Below are 14748 nucleotides of genomic sequence, written 5' to 3' on the forward strand. Positions count from 1 at the left end.
TGGAACAGAAATTAAATACCACATGTTCTCATTTGTAAGTGGGAGCTAAACATTGAGTACACATGAACACAAAGAAGGGAACAATGGATACCAGGGCCCACTTGAGGGTGGAGAGCAGGAGAAGTATGAGGATCAAGAAACTAACCATTGAGTACCATGCTCATTACATGGATGACAAAATAATTTATATGCCAAAACCCTGCAACATGCAATTTACCCATGTAACAAACCTGTACTTGTATCCCCCAAACCTAAAATAAAAGTTGGAAAGGAAAAAAAGAGTGTTAGAGAGGAAGATTGTGTCTGAAGGTAAAGGATAAGGAAATTTGAGGATGCTGGAGACAGGAGTCATACAGTTTCTCAGGAGCCAGGGGTGGAAGAATAAATGAAATAACCAACATGTATTGAGCAGCTACTATATGCCAGGCACTAAACTAGCTATTTTCAAATATCTTTCTGTTTAAATAATCTGGAAGCTACACTTCATGGGAAGTGTTAGTTTTAGAAAGAATAATGGATTTCTCTCTAATGATGGGAGTAGAGGAGACAAATTAATTTTATAAGCAGATGCATTGAAAGAGGTATCTTTTCACTCATCAAGTATCTACTGGGGACACCCTCCGTGCTGGACACTGTATAAAGGGCCTCAGATATATCACCTAATGGGAACCTTAGAGCACCTCTAGAATGTTCTATCATGGTTCTCATCTTAGAGACAAGGATTTCATAGATAAGCTCTGTGAAATCTTTGCCAAATTATTTCAACATGCAGGTAATTACTGGTAAAATGATTCAAAGCTGAGTATGTCTGCACAAACAACTACATATGTCTCAGCCTCAGTTTCTACATCTGTATAACTTTTCCTCCCTTGGTTGTTGTGAGCTTGAAGCAAGGAGAAAGTGCTCACTAAAGGACAGTTCTTGTTTTTAATCTTACTTTATTCCTTTGGAATGAGGCCATTGGGTCCTCACTACACCCTCACCCCTCTACCAACATTCCCCATTCTTTTCAGGATTGAAGACGTCCTGGAGCCCCCAAACAGGTGTCAGCAGCATCACCACGTCAGATCAATCCGTAAGCTTGGGCAGGAGATGTCCCAGAAAAGAAGCCATGTTGGGAAGGCAAGCTAAATACACAACATGACCCAAAAGCAAAGGGCGTCTCTGAAAGGGATAATGCAGACCGAGACAATAGTTTCACAGATCAATAGGAAACCTTTAAAGGTCCACTGATGAGCTAGACTGCAGGGGTGCTCCTCTTCTATAAAAGGAAAATAAAAAGGATCAATAAGAAATGAAAACTGATATTAGATGACTGTGATTTACTTTCTGCTACCAAGGGATCTTCTCCAAGCTGGGTCTCTGGTCAGACTTGTTAATTCCCTTCCAATCCCCTATGATGAGATCCCAGGGTGGTGGAGTAAGATAAATAGACATGGAAACAGTCCCCAAAAATGGCTGCAGTAAGGCCATACAGCATACCTAACATATCTACTGGTTAGCATAAAAACAAGTAAGTTGTCTGAATGCAACGTGTTGGGTGTAGGAGGAAAAATGTATGCCTTAAACCTCAACCCATCACCCCTCACTCTTCAATCTGTACTTATGTCTGTGTATCAGTAGTGTGGCGAATTCTAAGTAGTTTTCTGGTGCATTTTAAGGATTCATCTACCAACTCTGTGATCCTGGGCAAATGCTTTACCTCTCTGACTCTCAGTTTTCTCATCTATAATTATGTCAACATTATCAAGATAAAAAAATAGAAATGATTATTGTCACCTTCCTCATCCCTATCATTATCACCCCATCACTGCCCCAAAAACTAATGTCAAAATGGCTGAATGCCCACGCGGCTTTATAGGAGGAGATTTAAGAGCCAAAAAGACCAAATTTATTAGTGAGGTTGTCTTGAGCAAGCTGTGAATCTTGTCTGATCTTCATGCAATTCATCATGGACTTGGACAACATCTTTTCTGGTTATTACGAAGACTGGAGAAGACACGTACATCGCTTAGCACAGTGTCTCCTACATAACGAGGACTCAGTATGGGTCCTTAGTCTTTGCCGTAACTCTAGTCTGTGACAGTGTTAGACTAACTTCTTGGTGAGCCCATACTGACCACTGGGAGTCCAAGTTGACTCTGAGAAAACCAAAAGAAAGGCAAATAAAAGGATCTATTTGTGGGAGGGAGAGGGGATGGAAAGCCACATAGTCTGGTTCAGCACGAGATTGAGCGGGGTCTGGGCAGTTTCAGCCCCCCTGGAGAGAGAACATCCCACGACTGCTACCTCTCCTCCTTTCTCCTGCTCTAGTGCAGAGCACACGGCTTCGCCCCTCAGCTGACTGGGTGCCTGTGGGCAGTGCAAAGAGATGTAGGGCTTCTCCTTCCAGCACACAGCACTGGCTACTGGGGGGTTTCTGTCTCCCCCACCCAACCACCTCCACCCTCACCTTGCTGCTGGAATTCTGGGCTCCCTGCATTCATGGTGCAGGATAGCAGGGGCCATGGATCAAGATGACTCCCCTCCTGCCATATGTACTGATTCATTCAGCACTAACTGAGCCCCAGCTGTGTGTGCACATCTTGCTGGACAGCAGGGGACACGAGACAAATGAAACAAAGTCCTTACCCTGAGGCCATACTACACTGAGCAGTAATCTCGGACATCACAAACTCTCCCCTCCTGGTTTCGTGTTCTGCAGTATCTTCTTTCCCATGTTATACTTGGATTTTACCCCTTCCTCTTGTCTATGTTGCTCAGTGGCCAGTTTTCCCCAGTGGAGGCTGGGGACATTCTCTTTCTACATCCCTGTTTATCTCTACTCTGAATAAGTCAATATGCAAAAGTCTGGGTGTCCAACTCATCCCTCCCAGAAGGGATTCTCTTTAGCCTGACAGCCTATTATACTTGTTGTGGGTGGCCTACAGTGTGTCTGGTGAGGCATATGCAGACTGTAAAAAAGAAAAAAAAATGGGCAGGCCAGACCCCTTTTTTTCCTACTATCTGACTAATAAGAGATTCTTTCACTATAATATTTCTTCTGCTATTCTAATTGTTCTTACCACACTCATTGCCTGATTCCTCTGGGTTCTCTTATATCTCCATTTTGAATTCTCTTGTAGGCCCTGTGTCTTCAGTAAGTGTTTGCATTTTGAACATAAAGAAAACCTCTGTGTGTCCATTGCTTTCTCCTCCACTTTTCTTTTCTTGACACGCTAATTAGAAGTGGGAAAGGGACTGACATCTGTTGAATGCCTCTATGTGCTAGATGTTATAAAACACTTCCATGGATCTATCTCATGTAGGAGAAATTAGCCTCATTTTAACAGCGAGGGAACTGAGGAGAGAAAGCTTCAACCATGTGTTCTAGCTCACACAGAAGAACATGAAAAGCCTCCAAGACTTCATGCTATCTGTCCCTTGAAATGTACACATGTGGCTGACATATGCAAACACATGCAAACCCAGGCAGTGGGCCCATGTGACATTCATTATAGAAAGTGTTTCTTTAATCATCTCTCATTCCTGACTCCCACTGAGGTCCTCATAATGGGTTTAGAATTACTGTCTTCTAAGTGATTCTGTATGCAAAGTTGTACAATGAAAAGGGTACAAATTTGAGCAAATCTAGGGCATGGAGTAGACCCAGAATGGCTGAAATCAAATCCCAATTCTTATTATTTGGGTGACCTCGGGTTATGGGGATAACAGGAACACCTTCCTCATAGGGGTCTTTCCTCCTTACTGCCTCCTCCTGAGGACTGAGGGTGAGGATTATTTAGGTAGGTGTGTGTAAATCACATAAATCCTTGTTTAGCCCATGGTAAAGCTATCCAAATGGACAATGTTGATTTTATTATCTGTAGTCTTGTTGGCCTTTCCACTTGTTAGCTGTAAGACCCTTGGATACCTCTCTTGAACTTCATTTTTCCTGTTGGTAACACAGGGGTAATACTTCCCACATCAAACCTTTGCTGGGGACCTCTGATCAGATAAGCCATGTAAAGACACTAACTCAGGGACTTGGTTGTAGCAAGCGCTTTCTTGCTTAATACATGCCAGTTCCCTTTTCTCCGAGAGAGCTCAGAGCACTGCTATTCACTTAGGATCAATGGAAGAAGCAAGAAGAAGAAAACAAAGGAAAAAACAAACACTGGGGGCTACATCACGCTGAAGACCAGCTTCCTGGGGGCAGTTCCTACCAAAGAGTCATCTGTCCTGAGTAATCAACTGGAGTCCCCCCCACCCCTTTCCCAGGTGGTCCCCCAAACTGGTTGGTGGGTAGTGCTGCAGATGTGGCTTCCTTATGGGCGATGGTGTTGATGGAAAAGATAATTCATGCCTGCGTTGAGCTCTCTCTGAGTCACTCCAGAGCCCAGTGATGAAGGAAGAAAACACCCGTGATCAGTACCACATTTCCAGATTTCATTATAATTTTTAATTCTTCAATGTTGTTTTGAAGAGCAGCATCAAGCATGCATAAGTTTTTGGAGACAGAGAAAAATGTAAGCAGCCACCCTTTGAGTTTGGACTTGAGGACACCCCAGATCCTCTGAGAGATCTGTCTCCTTCCAGAAGCAGTGAGGTGCACTGTTGCTGTGACATGAGAGAGTCCTGCCCCCATGCTCTGTGGAGACTGAGGCTCTCCCTGTTTTATGCAGTTGGGCTCTCTGGACATCATGTGCTTGAGTTCTGCATCTTTTCCCAAATTCTACTCTTTTCACTCTTACAATCACCAAGTTCTGTCGATATTATTACTCAAATGTCTACTTGTCTCTTTATGACTACCACCCTTTGCCAAGCAAGCTCCCCTGAAGGAGATCAACGACAACAATCACCAGGCCTCCCAGCAGCCAGATGGAGCTATTCAAAATGTAATGTGAGCTGGGCACAGTGTTGGTGCACACCTGTCGTCCCAGTTACTAGGGAGGTTAAGACACGATGATCCCTTGAGCCCAGAAGTTCAAGGCCAGCCTGAGCAACATAGCAAGACCCCATCTCTTTAAAAACATTTTTTAAAGTCAAAATGTAATGCGAAACTCACTCCTCCCTGTCGATCACCTTCATTATCTTCCCATTGCTTCCCAGGCATCAAGTCTCTGCCCATCTTATAAAACCATCTGTGTTCTCATCCTCCCTCACTCCAATTCAGCTTTCCAGGCTTCTTTGTTTCCCCACATATGCAAGTATTTTGTATACTCATGATCTCTTCATCTAAAACATTCCTGGAGCCTGGACAGCTACTCCCCAAGCCCTTCATGGGCTGGTTATTTTAATTCACACATATCTTGGCTTACCTGTCTCCTACCCAGAAGCCTTCCTTGAGAAGGCTACCTCAGGATACTGCTTTTTCAATTGCCAATTGCTATTCCAATTCTCTCATAGTCACATTATTTCTATCTGCAATGTGATTATGAATGAATTTGATTATTTGCTAGATTTTAGTCTATCTTCCCCACATCACTGAAAGCTCTGTGATGTTTTGTTCGCTTCTGACTACCCATTACAGATGGCACATAGTAGGCACTTAATAAACGTGTGTTGAATGACTGTACAAATGACTGCTGTGAAGTCATTTGGTAGGCAGGCCGTTCTTTTCCCTGTTTGTATAAGGGTGAGGGTGGCTTTGTACACCCATGTGTGCATTTTTGAGAATGGAGGAAGGATATTCCGCAGCTTGGATTGTTCCCTGCTAAAACCCTTCAAGGGCTCCCCATTGCCCCTTGGCTCAGCTCAGTTTGCAAAGCTGTTCAGGAACTGATTCTGCTTTCTTTCCTCCCCCTTTTCTCCCATTTCATTTTTCTACTCCTTCATTTGTGGCCTGTGTATAAGTATATGGATGCCCACTTGGGCTGGCCCCTTCTGTTCTGAATTCTCTACCTTGCTGACATCAGGATCATTTCATGTGAACCCCCCTCCAGAGAGCCTTGTCTGAGCCTCCATTTCATCCTTTTGGGTGAGCTGGGTACCCTCTTTTTGTGCTACCTGCACTTTCCCCCTTAACCCATAGTCTCCCAAATGGGACAACTCGAACTTCTTTTGAGTAATTTGGAAAAAAAATTAATATATTTATTTTTTAAAATTTATACTTTTGTTCACTTTACAAGTTGCATAAAATACTAGCATGCCATTGCACATGTATTCATTTTAAAAGTGGGACTATAAAGGTATGTAGAGAGTATAGGTTCAAAAATGTATTACAAGGGTTCGTGATCAAAAAGGTTTGGAGAGCATGATGACGTTATACTTTTCATACTGCATGGCATTTGTCTGGATTTTGTCTGTCTCTTCAAGATCTTTCAAGGAACTCTTGCGAGAAGAAACAGCATACACAGCCGCAGGTCCTTGAAGGTGATATGGGGATGGTTTTAGATGGTGCACAAAAGGAAGGTGGCTAATGCCTGCTGAGAACTCATTGCCCTTTGAATTCTCTTTTATTCTTCCTCATTTAAATAATGGGGGCTAAAAGTCTCAGCTGTGTGTCAATATGTTTCTAATATCTCTGGGTACCACTTGCTAGTTTCCCTTTATAATAGGGAGAGCAACCTTTAGGCTCAAGCCCTTGAAAATGCGTCTTATCGATATAACCAAAACCCAACAATTCAGCTTTACTTTCATTGCTCCTTTCCATTTGTGGTCAGTAATACTGCTATGATATTTAAAACAATGTATAATTTTTCTCTTGCTAACCATGTAGAGTTTCTTAAAATAAATGTATTTATAAAGAGTGAGTAAATTTTTTAAAATAAGCAAATTATAATACAGGTGAAACTAGATGTTTCAATCTCACGTCAGTTTGTGTAACACAAGGGCGACATAGTCAACATGACCTTTGAAACATAAAGACCCTGTAAGATTGTTTACTCTGGCCATGGCTAAATGTGTGACTATTGCAAAGTTCTTCTCTGAATCTATTGTAAAAGGGATAAAAATACTTACTCAATAGAGTGTTTTGAAGATGAGCATTAATATATTTAAAGACACTTCCCAATGCCTGCACATGATAATAGATATATGTTTATGCAATGAGCAAGTGCATGAGTAAGAATGGAATAAATCTGGGTAAATAAGTCAAGGAACCTGGATCCTCCTTAAAAGTCCCAACCTTCCTAGCTGGAACGAGTCAGACTCTGGAGAGCCCCATTCTCTCCTTCACTAGAGTCCCATTTTCACAGTCATTTGACATTTACCCAGGAGACCTGAGAAAGTTAATGAGTTTTGCCTAGTCCCTTAATTCTCCTTTGGAGTGATTAGTGTGAAAGAGAATGGAATGTGCATGAGACATGGATTGATTTTGTGGCTCTGCTGGAATTCTATTAGAACTTCACTCTCCATTTGAGTAGTCTCTACATAAAACTTCTGCCTTGGAAGCTGATGAGCTCCCCATACAAAGAAGTATTCAAGACTAAAAGAGATGAACACGTGACCCAAGCCCTGACTTTCTGCTTCTCTAAGAAACATTATGTTCATCATCCTGAAAACAAAGACACATTTAAGGGCATCTTGAACCAAGTCTTGAAAGCCTATTTCTAGAAGCTGTGTGTAGGCTATGCAGACATGACTTCACAGGCCAGTGTGCAGTTGCATCCCTATCTAGCACTTAACAGACACAGCTATTTTACTTTTATTTCAAATTGAAAGCCATGTTTTTAAGAAGTCAAACCACCTAAGACCTTCTAAAAGAAAGCAAATGAACTTTTTCTCTCCACATTGTTTCTCATTTTTTTAGTAGTCTATCCAGCTTCTTTCAATGACAGCTGGATTCCAAAAGGCAAATGTGAAAACTTCCAGGGTTCCCAAGAAACAGTGTCACTTCTGTCGCATCGTGTTGGTCAAAACAATAACAGGAACAGCTTTGATTCAAGGGAAGAAGACTCCTTTTCTTGATAGAAGTAGTGGCATGAGTGTCCAGGAATGGGAGGAATTGTTGGTAGTTGTCTAGGTAGATAATCTAACACACACACACATATAATCCAAATTATGAAATGTAGGACTCACTTTTGCTAAACACCAGGCTCTGCATTAGCATCCGTCACACCTGATTTCTTCAAGGAATGTCTGTGGAGACTCCATAGGATCTCCAAGGATAAGGACCTCACGTCCTTCCATTTTGCTTTCATTTCCATTTCCTTTGGAGACAAACACAAAAGAAAGTGGTTTCAGATCACAAGTACTCATATGTTTTTGTGTGACTGAAAGGAAGGCCTTTGAGTGTCTGCATGTGTACTTGCGCATGGCACGTGTTCGTGCACCCATGCATGTGTATGTGGCAGGGAGATGAAGGTCATTTCAGACTTTATATTCAGATCTTGAGCTATCCTGTGATGTCTTGTTCTCAATTCAGCTTTTCCTGTCACTAACCCTTTGCCCAGACCATCCCTCACGCATGACTGACCTGCCTCGTGCACAAAACCATGTATTTGCTTTTCTGCAATTAGCAGATCAAGGTTCACCTGCTTTATGCTCTTCATAACGATTCTTCTGGCAAAAACAAGTCCAGCATTCTTGACCCTTCTCTATTCTGAAAGATGTAAGAAAACGGATAGGAATTTGCTACATATAGATCAGGTCATTGAGGCAGAGGAGAGAGGCTGTGTAAAGTTTCAGATCTGGAAAAGAGAAGGCCATGTAGCTATTTGTCAGAATTTCTTTTCTGGCTTTACTTCCCAAAGGGAGATTTCTATGGGTTTCTGGGATAAGATGAAATGGGCCTTCTGTTAAAAAAAAAAGAAAAGAAAAAAAAAAAAAAAAAGGGTGGTGCTGTACATAGAGAATAAAATATTGGCCAGGAGCGGTGGCTCACACCTGTAATTCCAGCACTTTGGGAGGCCACGGAGGGCAGATCACTAGGTCAGGAGTTCAAGACCAGTCTGATCAACATGGTGAAACCCCACCTCTACTAAAAGTACAAAAATTAGCCAGGCGTGGTGGCAGGCACCTGTAATCCCAGCTACTCAGGAGGCTGAGGCAGGAGAATTGCTTGAACCGGGAGGTGGAGATTGAAGTGAGCTGAGATTACACCACTGTACTCCAGTCTGGGTGACAGAACAAGACTCTATCTCAAAAAAAAAAAAAAAAAAAAGTAACAAAATAAAAATAAAAAGTTGAAGAAGAATTTGAGAATAAGATGACAACATAAAGGAATTGTTTACATTTGCATATTTATATTTGGTTTAACTTATTTTTGGCAGAAAATATAAGCACTAAAATGACTGTAACACAGTTCAGTGTCCTTAGCAATATTTTCTCCTTATTACCTCCTCAAGGCTTCATCTGTCAGAATGTAGCCAACATCATTTAACCAAAAGGGGGAAAATTTTCTATGTAAGTCAATACATGTATTACTCCATTCATCAAATATAGAGATCACTTTTTAAACACTGAACCTTAAGAAACAGTACATTTGTGATTGCAGAAACCAGTATAATCTCCCTCAAATTGCAAGCAGATATTATAAAGTGAAAACCACCCTTCGAAAATAAACCCTGATCAATGACACGAAAAGGTGGTTCTTTGTAAAGATCAACAAAATTGGCATACTTTTAGCTAGACTTGTCAAGAAAAAAGGGAAAACTCAAATGACTAAAATAATAAATGAAAGTGGGGACATCATTACCAACCTTACAGAAATAAAAAAAATTAAAAGAGAATACTATGAACAGTTGTATACCAACAAATTAGATAACTTGGATATAACAAATTTCTAGAAACATGCAAACTATCAAAACTGACGAAAGAAGAAATATAAAATCAGGATAGACCTATAACAAGTAAATATATTGAGTCAATAATTAAAACCAACCAGCAATCCAAAACTGAGGATCACATGGCTTTATGGTAAATTTTACCAAACATTAAAAAAAAAAATCAGTTCTTCTCACAACTTACAAAAAATGGAAAAAGAGGGAACACTTCTCAACTTATTCTGAGGCCAGTATTACCTTGATGCCAAAGTCAGACAAACAATCACAATAAAAGAAAATTATAGATCAATATCCCTTGTGAACACTAGTGCAAAAATCCCAACAAAATCCTAGCAAACCAACTCCACCAGCATATTGAAAGAATTATACATCATTACCAAGTGGAATTTACCCAAGGAATGCAAGGTTTGTTAAAAATCAATTGATGTAATACATTATATTTATAGAATAAAGGGAGAGAAAGCCACAGGATCATATTAATAGATGCAGAAAAAGAATCGGACACGATCCGTCACCTTTCATGTTGAAAGCACACAATAAACTAGGAATAGAAGGAAAATTCCTCAATCTGATAAAGAGCTTCTATTTAAAAAAAAAAAAAACAACAAACAACTAATGTCATACTTAACAGTGAAAGACTGGACATTTTATTTATTAGAAACAGTATACTGATGTCTGTTCTCTCTACTTCTGTTAAATATTATACTGGAAGTTCTAGTCAAAGCAGTTAGGTCAGAAGAAGGAATAAGCACCCAGATTGAAATGAGAAGCAAAACTATGTCTATTAGCAGAAGACATGATTTTATGTAGAGAAAATCCTGAAGAATCTATAAAAAACACTATTAGAGCTAATAAACAAGTTTAGGAAAGTTGTAGGATACAAGATTAATATACAAAAATCAGTTCTACTTCTACACACCAGCAATGAACAATACAAAAATAACATTTCAAAAACAATTACATTCACAATAGCATCAGAAAGAATAAAACGCTTGGGAATAAATTTAACCAAGAAAGTACAAGACTTATGCACTGAAAACCACACACACTTTTGAAAGTAATCAAAGATGACCTAAATAAATAGAAACACATATTATATTAGTGAACTGGAAAACTAGAAAATATTGTTAAAATGACAATAATTAGTCATTGGGGATAATTAGTTCCCAATTAATCTACAGACTTCGTATAACTACTATCAAAACTAACTGCTTTTTTTTTTTTTTTTTTTCCTGCGCAAATGGGCAAGTTGATCCTAAAATTCATATGGGAATGCAAGGAACCCTGAATAGCCAAACGCCAGATGAATAACAAAGTTGAAGGACTCACACTTTTAATATTAACATGTAATACAAAGCTACATCAATCAAACTTAGTGGTACTAGCACAGAGATAGACGTATAGATCAACAGAATAGAATTGAGAATACAGAAACAAACCTAAATATACATGGTCAATTGATTTTCAACAAAGTAACTGAGATCATTCAATGGAGAAAGAACAGTCTTTTCAACAAATGGTACTGGAACAATTTGCCATCCACAGACAAAAGAATAAATTTGAACCTTCTACCTTACACCATATACAAAAAACCTGAAAATGGATCAAAGACTTAAATATAAGAACTGAAGTCATAGTATTCTTAGAAGGAGACATAGATATAAATCTTTATGACCTGGATTATGTTATGGTTTCTTAAATATGACACCAAAAGCACAAAAAACAAAGCAGGAATGATGGGGGAGGAAAGGGAAATGGTGCCACCAGTGCTCTTGGCCTTGGCTGGCTCTTAGGCCGCCCTTAGCACTCATCAGCTTGCTTCACATGTTTGTATGTTATCCTCATGTCTTTCTTCTCACTAGACCATGAGTATCTCCATTCCAGGCACCATCTTCTATTTAGTTCAATAAAAATTTATTAAGTACACACTTCATGGTTAGCATTGAATATAAAAAGGTAATTATAATGATGCATAATAAAAACAATAATAATAAAAATGGTAGATGCTAATACACATTGAGAGCTGGTTTTATGCCAAAACCTTTTCTAAGTACTTTACATATATTGGTTCATTTTGCAATTACGTTGGTGATTGCAAAATGAATTAATATTGGTAATCAAAGCAAAGTTGGGGTATATAATAGGTATTACTATTAGCATTATTCTTGTTTCCATTTTACAAATGAGGTAACTGAGAGGTCAAGATTCTTGCTTGAGGTCCCATAGCTAGTAAGTGCAGAGTGAGGACTTGAAGACCGCAGTCTGATTCTAGGCCCCGTGATCCTGCTCTTGAGGCACTTAGTAGATATTCTCTTCTTCATTGAAGTCCCCTAGCACCCCTGGCTCCTTAAACAGAGGCAGACAGCAAGCAAGGATGGGACTGCAGAAAATAAAACGTGTGCATCCTAACTTATCAATCTTCAAAGAAGATCAAGAAGTTAGAGGGTAGAGGCTGGCTGCTTTATTAGTAAATATATAAAACACCATCATTCTGTTAAATTGATCATGAGATCTGAGATTATTATAATCTCTTACCACTAGACTGCAAGCTCCAGGAAGACAGGGACTCTTTTTCTTTAACTGTTTCAATTTTTTTTTTAATTGCTGTCTCTCCAAAACCCAGGACAGTATTAAGTCTTTATGAACATTTATTTACTATTTCTTGGATAAATATATAAAGGACAACATGTACTGAATGCTTACTATACATCAGACCTTGATCTTAGTGGGGTTCAGGTATTTATTAACTATTTTCTCACAACAACATTATACGGAAGGTATTCTTTTACCATCTCTATGATTTAATAGAGAGGGAATAACTGAGGCACAGATAAATTAAATTTCAGATCTATTCAACCTGAAATTGTTGGAGCCATCACCCAATCCCAGGCCATTTGAAAAAAAGCACCTTCACTGGTTTGTTTGTTTGTTTGTTTCTTTGTTTTGTTTTGTTTGAGATGGAATCTTGCTCTATCGCCCAGGTTGGAGTGCAGTGGTGTGATCTTGGCTCACTGCAACCTCCACCTCCTGGGTTCAAGCAATCCTCCTGCTTCAGCCTCCCGAGTAGTTGGGATTACAGGCATGTGCCACCATGCCTGCCTAATTTTGTATTTTTAGTAGAGACAGGGTTTCTCCATGTTGGTTAGGCTGGTCTCGAACTTTCAACCTCAGGTGTCCCACCTGCCCCGGCCTCCTAAAGTGCTTGGATTACAGGTGTGAGCCACCATGCCCAGCCACACCATCACTGTTAAACAATAACTTTATAGCCACATTATGAAGATGAATGCAAAACCTGCAAGATTTGGAAGCTGAAACAGGGACTGTCAGATTATGTGATGAAACTGCCAAAATTATAGCAGTTGGTGTTGTCCCCAGATCCTCAGGGGTACATGTTCACTGTCTCCGCTTGCCTCAAAATTGGTATAGTGTTGTAAAGCTTCCAGCTAGGGTATACGAAACATTCAAAGCAGGACTGTTGAACGTTTGCTCAACATCTCTATTCTTGTGTCTCATCTTTGAGGTCTTTCTTAAAGGGTGAGCTTCAGCTTTGAGAAGTGAATGGTTTCCCAGTTTGGTTTGTAGGCTCCAGAATGCACCAGGAGGAGCCTGTGAGGCCCTGATGGAGGGGTGGATGGTTGTTTTCAGTATCTTTACTACTCCCCACATCCAATGGTCTAGGTTTCATTTCTGTTGTTGAATTATATTATGTACTTAGGATACTGAAGGAATTAACCCAAAAGGAGGAGGAGGAGGAGGAGGAGGAGGAGGAGGAGGAGGAGGAGGAAGAAGAAGAAGAAGAAGAAGAAGAAGAAGAAGAAGAAGAAGAAGAAGAAGAAGAAGAAGAAGAAGAAGAGGAAGAAGAGGAGAAGAAGAAGAAGAAGAAGAAGAAGAAGAAGAAGAAGAAGAAGAAGAAGAAGAAGAAGAAGAAGAAGAAGAAGAAGAAGAAGAAGAGGAGGAAGAGGAGGAGGAGGAGGAGGAGGAGGAAGAGGAAGAGGAGGAGGAGGAGGAGGAGGAAAATGTGAGTGCATGAGAGTCTAACATCTTGGTGTCTCCATAAAAATGGGTAATTTGGCACTGTCCACCTTGTTATGTTATGACTTCTTACATAAATACTCCCATCATGATATTTCATTGGTGTCAAAGATTTCAGGCTGTGGAGTTACACTTCCAGGGTTCAAACACCATTTCTATTTAGAATTTGGACAACTTATTAGACATCTGTCCTTAGTATTCCCATGTGCTAAATGGGGCTACCCTTCATAACTATGGATCATTTATTGTACAAGTTCCCAGAATCATGGGCAGGCCATGATAAAGTTGGTACAGACTATAAATAAGTGTCATTGATTATTTGTGGTAGTCAGAGGTATGGGAGCTTGATATAATTACAACACTCTCAGAGCACGTGAGAAAAACTGATAGTATTTGCTCCTTGACTTGGGGGTAGAGTTTTGTGTTTGCTTTTAAAGCACTGGGGAGAAGATGTCACCCCTTTTGTCACACTGTTCTGTATCCTTCCCCCTCTTCAGTGTCAGTTCATTTGCAACATCACCCTTGGTCAAGCCACGTATTTAGACTCATGGAAGGGGATACATGCGGGCCTATAAATGATAGGTACACAGCCTAGGTACTGAGTTTAGCTCTCTCCTGGGTCATGCCCTGCCCCAGCCTGGCTCCCTGAATGACCACATACCTCTTCCTAATATCAGTCCATATCCCCATCACCCTGGCCAGAGCGCTTTGTCTGAGCTCGCCTTGTCTGTAACAGAGCTAGGTCATCTTCCATGGGTCACCAGCAATTTCTGGTCTCGAGTGTGCAAGTTCCACATTGCCTGGGGTTGCTGCTCTCTGTCACTCTATCTCCGTATTTCTCTTCATCTCTCTCTGTCTGTCTTTCAGCTGCTTGACTGGAAGACAACACTCCAAACAGCATCCCAAACCAGCCCTTCAACTCACCAAAACTTCCCTCCTAACTTGTTATTACTCTTTTGTTTCTAACTCTTGCATTCTTCCCAAGCATAGGACTTTACACTCTCGTGGG

General features: G+C 40.3%; 2 long non-coding RNA genes across 5 annotated transcripts in view; one reads left to right on the top strand and one right to left on the bottom strand.

The window, feature by feature from the left end:
• Nucleotides 1-1375, top strand: part of LOC139359924 (uncharacterized) — a 57244-nt gene extending 55869 nt beyond the window's left edge. Inside the window, exon 4 of the long non-coding RNA XR_011616601.1 lies at nucleotides 1014-1375. This is a non-coding gene — a long non-coding RNA (uncharacterized lncRNA). The remainder of the gene's footprint in view (nucleotides 1-1013) is intronic.
• LOC105491227 (uncharacterized) overlaps nucleotides 1-14748 on the bottom strand; it is a 103183-nt gene that overhangs the window by 66662 nt on the left and 21773 nt on the right. For all 4 annotated transcript variants that reach the window (XR_011616598.1, XR_011616600.1, XR_011616599.1 and 1 more), the window contains one exon: nucleotides 8002-8132. This is a non-coding gene — a long non-coding RNA (uncharacterized lncRNA). The remainder of the gene's footprint in view (nucleotides 1-8001; nucleotides 8133-14748) is intronic.

The sequence above is a fragment of the Macaca nemestrina genome, chromosome 18 (assembly GCF_043159975.1).
Source record: "Macaca nemestrina isolate mMacNem1 chromosome 18, mMacNem.hap1, whole genome shotgun sequence".
In the NCBI taxonomy this organism is placed as follows: Eukaryota; Metazoa; Chordata; class Mammalia; order Primates; family Cercopithecidae; genus Macaca; species Macaca nemestrina.